This window comes from Rutidosis leptorrhynchoides, chromosome 9 (assembly GCF_046630445.1).
Source record: "Rutidosis leptorrhynchoides isolate AG116_Rl617_1_P2 chromosome 9, CSIRO_AGI_Rlap_v1, whole genome shotgun sequence".
Classification (NCBI taxonomy): Eukaryota; Viridiplantae; Streptophyta; class Magnoliopsida; order Asterales; family Asteraceae; genus Rutidosis; species Rutidosis leptorrhynchoides.
The window spans coordinates 27,624,619-27,634,995 of record NC_092341.1 but is presented as its reverse complement, the minus strand read 5'-3'; positions in this window follow the sequence as shown (position 1 = coordinate 27,634,995).

The following is a 10,377-nucleotide window of genomic DNA, read 5'->3' as shown; positions in this document are numbered from 1 at the left end:
CAGGGTGTTTAGTCGCACATAACCCAATATCCAGTAGGGCCTACACAGGGCCGGTCATACTTTGGTCAAAATTTTTGCATGCCCCGGGCGAAATGATTATAAAATGCCCCGAGCAGTTACGCAAACATATATCTTTATGAGGTTTAAACTATGGGTATTAATATTTTTTTCGAAATAATGCCCCTAACCGCGTGATGCCCCGGGCCGTCGCCCGCTTCGCCCATAGCCTTAGCCGGCCCTGGGCCTACAAAATATAGTCTAACATTAGACCATATATAACCATGCGTTAGTTTCATCCGTCAGATTACATGGACAAAATTGACAAAAACTGACGGAGCCTAACGTGGTGTCCAGTTTCGTCAGTTGGACTTACGACGAAAAAACAAAATTGTCACGTTTGCCTTCAACCAATCCGATTTTTTTTCTGATTTAATAAATACATATTTTTATAATTAATTTATTTTTTCCCAACCAATTTTCAATCAGATTTTACCACATTACCTTACCCAATATTTGACACAAAAAGTTGACACAATGGTTAAAAAATGGGAATTATAGCCAAAATGCCCATTCTCAAACTGTTTCTTGCGCTGGAGCCCAAAAAAAAATTGCCAGGTTGCCCTCGCAAGGCGCAAGTTTGCGTCCTTGCGTCTTGCGAGCTTGCAACCTTATCTGATCAGAAATACGATTTTGTGGATAAGATTTCGTCAGATATCCTAGATTTTTACGGATAATATTTTGTCCCTATATTTAAATTGACCCTGAGACTTTGAAATCACAATCTCGTAACAATTTCAAAAGTTTTCAATGCAGAGCTTATACCCACGTTAAGGTACTATTTTAACCATTTTTTCACTAATTTTTGTCATTATGAATTGTGTTAATGATGATAAATTTGTTGTCAATATATGTTGTGGGGGTTATTTGAGTACATTAACAACATACCCATATATATGCCACGAGATTGTTTTAGAATTCGGTTAAGACTCTCAATTGCGCCCGTAAAACCAATGAATCGGAGAATATTGTTAAAAAATGTTCTTAAAAGGATTGAATTCCCACCCAATGCAGCTGTTTCAATGAGATACGTTTTTAATAATCATGTTTTTGATATTACTGATGATGATGAAGACTTTCAAGAGTTTTTACAATATGCAATTGTAAATGCTCCTATTGATATTTATATTGCCGATAGAGTAATAATGCATCAGCCACAACGAAATCCAGAAACAAAATACTCGACAAACCAGCCACTACTACAACAAAACCAAGAAACACCCACACCAAAAAAACCAAAATCAACAAAACCACCAAAACACCAACCACAACAATTGTTACTACAACATGATACCGAAGAAAACCTCGCAAGTAACAATTTCTTAGTGGAAGAACCTGAATTGCCACTTCCAAACACAGAAGAGTTTGATTAGCATAACTATGGTCTTGAAAACGTATGTAAAATTAAAGAATTAAACCACCCGTTTGAGGTACCTCTTGTCGAAGATAGTGATTCAGATGGAGGAAAAGACGGAGACGCAGAATTCCAATATGAAGAAGAAAAGCAAGATCCGTTCTGGAATATGCCAACTCTTTTGAGTCAGCATGAGGAAGAGCGCGAACATACGACTGAAATACCAACCACGTATAGGGTGTCAGATTTAATTAAAGTTCGTCAAACTTTCTTGAACAAAGAAGAGTTTATAAACACCTATTTACAAAATGTCTTGAAGAAAACTTCCAAATAAAGCCTGTAAAGTCAGACAAATCTCGGTACACCGCTAAATGTGTGTTGCCAAACTGTGAGTGGAAATGTAGTGCTTACAGAATACGATTCACTGAAAACTTTATGGTAAAGAAATTGCATGACGTACACACATGCTCACGCACACTAATTATGGGAAACAATAAACATGCAACCAAAAAGGTGTTGGGTAGTATGCTTGTGGATTCATTCAAATCTGCAAAGTAGGAATATAAAGCAAACGATATACGTGCGGATATAGGCAGCCGATTCGGTGTCAGCATATCTTACAATCAAGCATGGAGGGCCAAATGTCATACATTACAGATGCTTCGTGGGAGTAGTGAAGAGTCGTACCAAATGCTTCCAATTTACCTATATAACATTAAGACTCACAACCCCGGAAGCGTAACGAATTTGATCACAGACAAAGAAAATAGATTTCTGATGTGTTATTATTCCCTTGGCGTAGTTGTAAGTATCACTATTACCATTTAATTAAAATTGTAAATTTTGCACGAGACGCAAGGGACGCAAGAAACAGTTTGCGTCTTCCTGTACCAGACGCAAAGACGCAAGACGTTTTTTGCGCCTCGAAAATCAATCGTACGCAAGATCCAAAACTTTTGTTTGCGTCCTTGCGTTCCTTGCGTATCTATTAAAAACATATTTGTTTTAACATTGTTCATTCCTGCAGGTTCGATCATTTGTTCAACATTGTCGCCCGATAATCATCGTCGATGGAGCGCATTTGAAGGCATGATATTTGCGTACAAGTTTAATTGCTGTTGTGATGGATGGCAATAATGGAATTTTGCCATTGGCTTATGGAATTGCTGGCGGCGAGACAAACGAGTCTTTGGATTGATTTTTGGGCAACCTACGAGACCATTTAATGACTTGTGGAATGGGTGATCGTATGTCAGAGCTTACTTTTATTTCTGATCGAGGTTTGCCAATAGCACATGGGGTTTCAACCGTGTTCCCCGAAGCGTTTCACTGTTTCTGCGCTCGTCATTTGTTTGCAAGCATTAAAAGTAAATCCAACAAATTCAAATATTTTGAATGGCATTATTGGAAAATGGTCAAAGCTTATCGTGCGTCGGATTTTGAAGATCATCTTAATGTATTTCGAAGAAGATTGAAAGCGTCTTACAAAATTTTAAATGATGTTGGGTTCCACAAATGGTCTAGAAGTAGAGCTGAACATGTTAGGTATTCATACCTTACTAGCAACAGTGTAGAGTCTGTTAATGCACTATACGTACATGCTCGAAAACTACCTGTTTGCATGTTATTGGAATTTTTTCGCGCTTCGGTACAAGATTGGTATTTCAAACATCGCAACCAATCGGTTAGTCTTACTTCAACTATTACTCCATATGCTGAACATAAACTAGCCAAGAGAACAAAAAAGTCAAGATGATGGCAAGCAATTCCATCGACAAACAATCTAGTGGAAGTGCGCGATGGACGAAAAATGACCTCGTTAATCTAGTAGATAAAGTTTGTTCATGTGGGTAGTGGCAGGGATCAGGCATACCTTGCGGACATGTTATTGCAGCAGCACGACTCTTTGGAGTGGCTGATGTTACTCAATTTGTATCTCATTGGTTCACGACAGAAACTTATATAAATACGTATATGGAACACATCATTCCTTTGCCCCATCGGTCTGAATGGTCAGATCCGGGGCCCAACGTCCTACCAATTGTAAACCCTCCCATTAAGCCGAAAAGAGCTCCCGGACGCCCAAAATCAACAAAACATCATCCGTTAACGGGTGAAGACACTGAAAAAACAGTAAGAACATGTACTCGTTGCAAAGAAGCAGGTCATAGCAGGGATACGTGCAGATCTTCAGTTGATCGAAGTGGTGAACCAACCACGAAAAGGGTAGTAAAAACATCGGCCTCAACTTCAAAGTCGAAGAAGGGTAAGGAGAAACTCACTAACAAAGAAGCGTTTCGTGCTTATCAGTCTCAGTTTTATGCAACGTGCAATCTAGCGATCGATAATTAGTAAACCAATATCCAAGTTTCTATTTATTTTCCTATTGTATGTTTTTTATGTCATATCGATCGTTGTAATAAATTCTCGAAGTTTATCTGTTTTATGTGTGATAATCTGTAATTTGGTTTAGCTAGAAAATACGCAAAGACGCAATACACACTTTGCGTACGCAAAGACGCAAGTATAACCTTGCGTCCAACCATGTACAAATACGCAAGGTTGCAAGATAGAACTTGCGACCACATTGCACCAATACGCAAGGTCGCAAGATAGACCTTGCGACTACATTAAAACATAAGCAAGGTCGCAAGTTCATCCTTACGCCCGTTCCAGACTACTAATTATACAAAAGATTACACAACTTAACAACTTAGTGTAATACAAATTAATTAGTATTTAAACAGTAATAATAATCATACAACCTGTGCAGCCTTTGGAGCATCCTTTTGAGCATCCTTTGTCGCATCTTTTTCCTTTGGTGGTGGCGGTAGTGTATCAAAACGTGCACGGAAGAACGTCCTTGCCATTCTGTTCCTATATTCCTGTGCAGCCTTTTTTGGATCTTCAATGTCATCACGCCCCTCCCATGCAAACACCAGTCTCTCCATATGGATGCACACCCAAACACCACAGTCACCGGTTTTACCTGTTTGCACTGGCACATTACGACCAGTTTCAATCATCAACTCCATACTCTCATTGTTTTGGTAGTAATCTTCAAGCTGTGATTCTGGCGTCTTGTTATAATAGTCAATCGCGTGCAAGTAGACGGACAGGTTTTCACACAACATTGTGACAACATGTTGTAGCTGTTCACTTGCAAGACCGGGTAAACTATCGTACACATAAACTTTCATTTCTTCTAACTTTAATGATAGCAGCAAGAAATGTTCTGGGTGTCTAAAGTGTACTGGTATCAAGATCTGAAATAGAAAGAACGTTTAGTCACAAAACCATACATACGCAAGGACACAAAATGTACCTTGCGTCCAACAGTTACGAAAATGCAAGGACGCAAAACTTACCTTGCGTCCAAGCACCTTACCAGACACAAGGTCGCAATATTTACCTTGCGCCTGTTCCAGATTACAGAAAAATAGTTTTGATTTCTAATTAAAGATAACACTGAAATGTCCCGTTCATATTGATTATAAACGTTCCATATTAATTGATTTCGTTGCGAGGTTTTGACCTCTATATGAGACGTTTTTCAAAGACTGCATTCGTTTTTAAAACAAACCATAACATTTATTTTATCGACAAGGTTAAAAGGACACCATCTAGATTATCAGAAACGATAATCTAAAAGTATCACACTTACACACTACCAATACATATTGGTTTACAATATTAATATGTTACAACAAAGTAAATCTCCAATGCGGTTTTAAACAATATTATACAAGCATGTTGACACCAAATCTTGTCCATATATTAGCATGCAACAGCGGAAGCTCTTAATAATCACCTGAGAATAAACATGCTTTAAACGTCAACAAAAATGTTGGTGAGTTATAGGTTTAACCTATATATCAAATTGTAATAATAGACCACAAGATTTCATCTTTCAATAACATGCAATCTGCATAAAAATCATTCGTATGGTTGAACACCTGGTAACCGACATTAACAAATGCATCTAGAATATCCCCATATATAAATATCGAAGTACTAAAGCAGTTTAAATTCTCTGACTGGGGCTTGTCAATGGCCCATAGATCTATCTTTAGGATTCGCGTCAATTGGTGGCAATTATAATAAACACCAATTCTTAGGTTACCAAGTTCAACAAGGGCGATATCCGGTATAACGATTCAACATAGAATGTAGTTTCAATACTTGTGTCTATTTTATAAATCATTTTCAAAATTGCATGTATTCTCATCCCAAAATATTAGATTTTTAAAAGTGGAACTATAACTCACTTTCACAAATTTTTACTTCGTCGGGAAGTAAGACTTGGCCACTGGTCGATTCACGAACCTATAACAAATATGTACATATATATCAAAGTATGTTCAAAATATATTTACAACATTTTTAATACGTTTTGCTTGTTTTAAGTTTATTAAGTCAGCTGTCCTCGTTAATAACCTACAACTAGTTGTCCACAGTTAGATGTACAGAAAATAAAGCAATATATATTATCTCGAATCAATCCACGACCTCGTGTATACAAGCCTTAGGCTAGATCACAACTCAAAGTATATATAATATTTTGGAATCAACCTCAACCCTGTAGAGCTAACTCCAACATTACTGCATATAGAGTGTCTATGGTTGTTTCGAAATATATATATAGATGGGTCGATATGATATGTCAAAACATTGTATTCGTGTCTATGGTATCCCAAGATTACATAATATATTAGAATACATGTATAATACAATATGAGTTAGCTAGGATATGATTAATATAGATTTGTTACCAATTTTCACGTAGCTACAACAAGAAAAATTATCCAATCTTGTTTTACCCATAACTTCTTCGTTTTAAATCCGTTTTGAGTGATTCAAGTTGCTATGGTTTCATATTGAACTTAAGTTTATGAATCTAAACAGAAAAAGTATAAGTTTATAGTCAGAAATACATATTACAAGTCATTTTTGTAAAGGTAGTCATTTCAGTCGAAAGAACGACGTCTAGATGACCATTTTGGAAAACATACTTCCACTTTGAGTTTAACCATGATTTTTGGATATAGTTTCATGTTCATAAGAAAAATCATTTTCCCAGAAGAACAACTTTTAAATCAAAGTTTATCATAGTTTTTAATTAACTAATCCAAAACAGCCCGCGGTGTTACTATGACGGCGTATATCCGGTTTTACGGTGTTTTTCATGTTTTCGGGTTTTAAATCCTTAAGTTAGCATATCATATAGATATAGAACATGTGTTTAGTTGATTTTAAAAGTCAAGTTAGAAGGATTAACTTTTGTTTGCGAACAAGTTTAGAATTAACTAAACTATGTTCTAGTGATTACATGTTCAAATCTTCGAATAAGATAGTTATACATATATGAATCGAATGATGTTATGAACATCATTACTACCTAAAGTTTAGTAGGTAAACCTACTGGAAATGATGAAAAAATAACTTGAGCTTCAAAGGATCTTTGATGGCTTGGAAGTTCTTGAAATAGAATCATGACACAAAAACAAGTTCAAGTAAGATTATTACTCGAATTAAGATAGTTATAGTTATAGTTATAGAAATTGAATCAAAGCTTGAATATGAATATTACCTTGATTTAGAAAGATAACCTACTATAAATAACAAAGGTTTCTTGATCTTAGATGATTGCTTGGAATGGATTAGGAAACTTGGAAGTAAACTTGTAAACTTGGAAGTGTTCTTGATGTGTTCTTGAGTAATTGTTTTTATGATGATTATAGGTAATAACCAAAGCTTGTATTTGATGATTTTTGCTGGAAAAATAGTAACTTAGACGTTCATGGAAGAGTGTGTGTGTTTTGAGAGAGAATTGGGAAGAAAATTGGAAGTGAAATGGAGTAGGTGGTGAGTGGTGAAGGTGAGTGGGGTTAAAAGGAGTTCTTGTTTTTGTTTCCTTGCTCATAAGTCATGCTAGATGTTAAATAATAGTTCCCACATGGTTAGGTGACTCACATGGGCTGCTAAGAGCTTATCATTGGAGTGTATATACCAATAGTAAATACATTTAGAAGCTGTGTATTGTACAAGTACAAATACGAGTGCATACGAGTAAAATTGTTGATGAAAATGAATGAGGATGTAATCGTAAGCATTTTTGTTAAGTAGAAGTACTTGGATAAGTGTCTTGAAGTCTTTAAAAAGTGTATGAATATATATTAAAACACTACATGTATATACATTTTAACTGAGTCGTTAAGTCATCGTTAGTTGTTACATGTAAATGTTGTTTTTGAAACCTTTAAGTTAACGATCTTGTTAAATGTTGTTAACACGTTGTTTATTATATCTAATGAGATGTTAAATTATTATATTATCATGATATAATGATGTATTAATATATCTTAATATGATATATATACAGTTAAATGTTGTTACAATGATAATCGTTACATATATGTCTCGTTTCGAAATCCATAAGATAGTAGTCTTGTTTTTACATATGTAGTTCATTGTTATTATACTTAATGATATGTTTACTTATCATTTAACATGTTTATATATAGTGTATCAATATCTTAAAATGATTCATATGTAATTAGTAAGACGTTGTTATAACGATAATCGTTATATATACCGTTTTCAAGTTTCTTAATTCAATAGTCTCATTTTTATGTATATAACTCATTGTTAGAATACTTAACGAGGTACATACTTATCATAATATCATGATAACTATATATATATATATATGTATATATATATATATATATATATATCCATATGTATGTCATCATATAGTTTTTACAAGTTTTAACGTTCGTGAATCGCCGGTAAACTTGGGTGGTCAATTGTTTATATAAAACCTATTTCAAATAATCAAGTCTTAACAAGTTTGATTGCTTAACATGTTGGAAACACTTAATCATGTAAATATCAAATTCATTAAATATATATAAACATGGAAAAGTTCGGGTCACTACAGTACCTACCCGTTAAATAAATTTCGTCCCGAAATTTTAAGCAGTTGGAGGTGTTGACGTATCTTCTGGAAATAAGTGCGGGTATTTCTTCTTCATCTGATCTTCTCATTACCAGGTGAACTCAGGTCCTCTACGAGCATTCCATCGAACCTTAACAATTGGTATCTTGTTTTGCTTAAGTCTTTTAACCTCACAATCCATTATTTTGAAGGGTTCTTCGATGAATTGAAGTTTTTCGTTGATTTGGATTTTGTCTAACGGAATAGTGAGATCTTCTTCAGCAAAAAATTTCTTCAAATTTGAGACGTGGAACGTGTTATGTACAGCCGCGAGTTGTTGAGGTAATTCAAGTCGGTAAGCAACTGGTCCGACACGATCAATAATCTTGAATGGTCCAATATACCTTGGATTTAATTTCCCCGTTTACCAAATCGAACAACACCTTTCCAAGGTGCAAATTTAAGCATGACCATCTCTCCAATTTCAAATTCTATATCTTTTTTTTAATGTCAGCGTAGCTCTTTTGTCGACTTTGGGCTGTTTTCAATCGTTGTTGAATTTGGATGATCTTCTCGGTAGTTTCTTTGTATTATCTCCGGACCCGTAATCTGTCTATCCCCCACTTCACTCCAACAAATCAGAGACCTGCACTTTCTACCATAAAGTGCTTCAAACGGCGCCATCTCAATGCTTGAATGGTAGCTGTTGTTGTAGGAAAATTCTGCTAACAGAAGGTGTCGATCCCAACTATTTCCGAAATTAATAACACATGCTCTTAGCATGTCTTCAAGCGTTTGTATCATCCTTTCGCTCTGCCCATCAGTTTGTGGATGATAAGTAGTAATCATGTCTAGACGAGTTCCTAATGCCTGCTGTAATGTCTGCCAGAATCTTGAAATAAATCTGCCATCCCTATCAGAGATAATATAGATTGGTATTCCATGTCTGGAGACGACTTCCTTCAAATACAGTCGTGCTAACTTCTCCATCTTGTCATCTTCTCTTATTGGCAGGAAGTGTGATGATTTGGTGAGACGATCAACTATTACCCAAATAGTATCAAAACTACTTGCAGTCCTTGGCAATTTAGTGATGAAATCCATGGTAATGTTTTCCCATTTCCATTCCGGGATTTCGGGTTGTTGAAGTAGACCTGATGGTTTCTGATGTTCCGCTTTGACTTTAGAACATGTCAAACATTCCCCTACGTATTTAGCAACATCGGCTTTCATACTCGGCCACCAAAAATGTTTCTTGAGATCCTTGTACATCTTCCCCGTTCCAGGATGTATTGAGTATCTGGTTTTATGAGCTTCTCTAAGTACCATTTCTCTCATATCTTCAAATTTTGGTACCTAAATCCTTTCAGCCCTATACCGGGTTCTGTCTTCCCGTATATTAAGATGCTTCTCCGATCCTTTGGGTATTCCATCCTTTAAATTTCCTTCTTTTAAAACTCCTTGTTGCGCCTCCTTTATTTGAGTAGTAAGGTTGTTGTGAATCATTATATTCATAGTTTTTACTCGAATGGGTTCTCTGTCCTTTCTGCTCAAGGCGTCGGCTACCACATTTGCCTTCCCCGGTGGTAACGAATCTCGAAATCGTAATCATTTAATAACTCAATCCACCTACACTGTCTCATGTTTAGTTGTTTCTGATTAAATATGTGTTGGAGACTTTTTTGATCGGTATATATAATACTTTTGACCCCATATAAGTAGTGCCTCAAAGTCTTTAATGCAAAAACAACAACGCCTAATTCCAAATCATGCGTCGTATAATTCTGCTCGTGAATCTTCAACTGTCTAGACGCATAAGCAATTACCTTTGTTCGTTGCATTAATACACAACCGAGACCTTGCTTTGAGGCGTCACGATATATCACAAAATCATCATTCCCTTCAGGTAATGACAATATAGGTGCCGTAGTTAACTTTTTCTTCAACAATTGAAACACTTTCTCCTGCTCATCCTTCCATTCAAATTTCTTCCCTTTATGCGTTAATGCAGTCAAGGGTTTTGCTA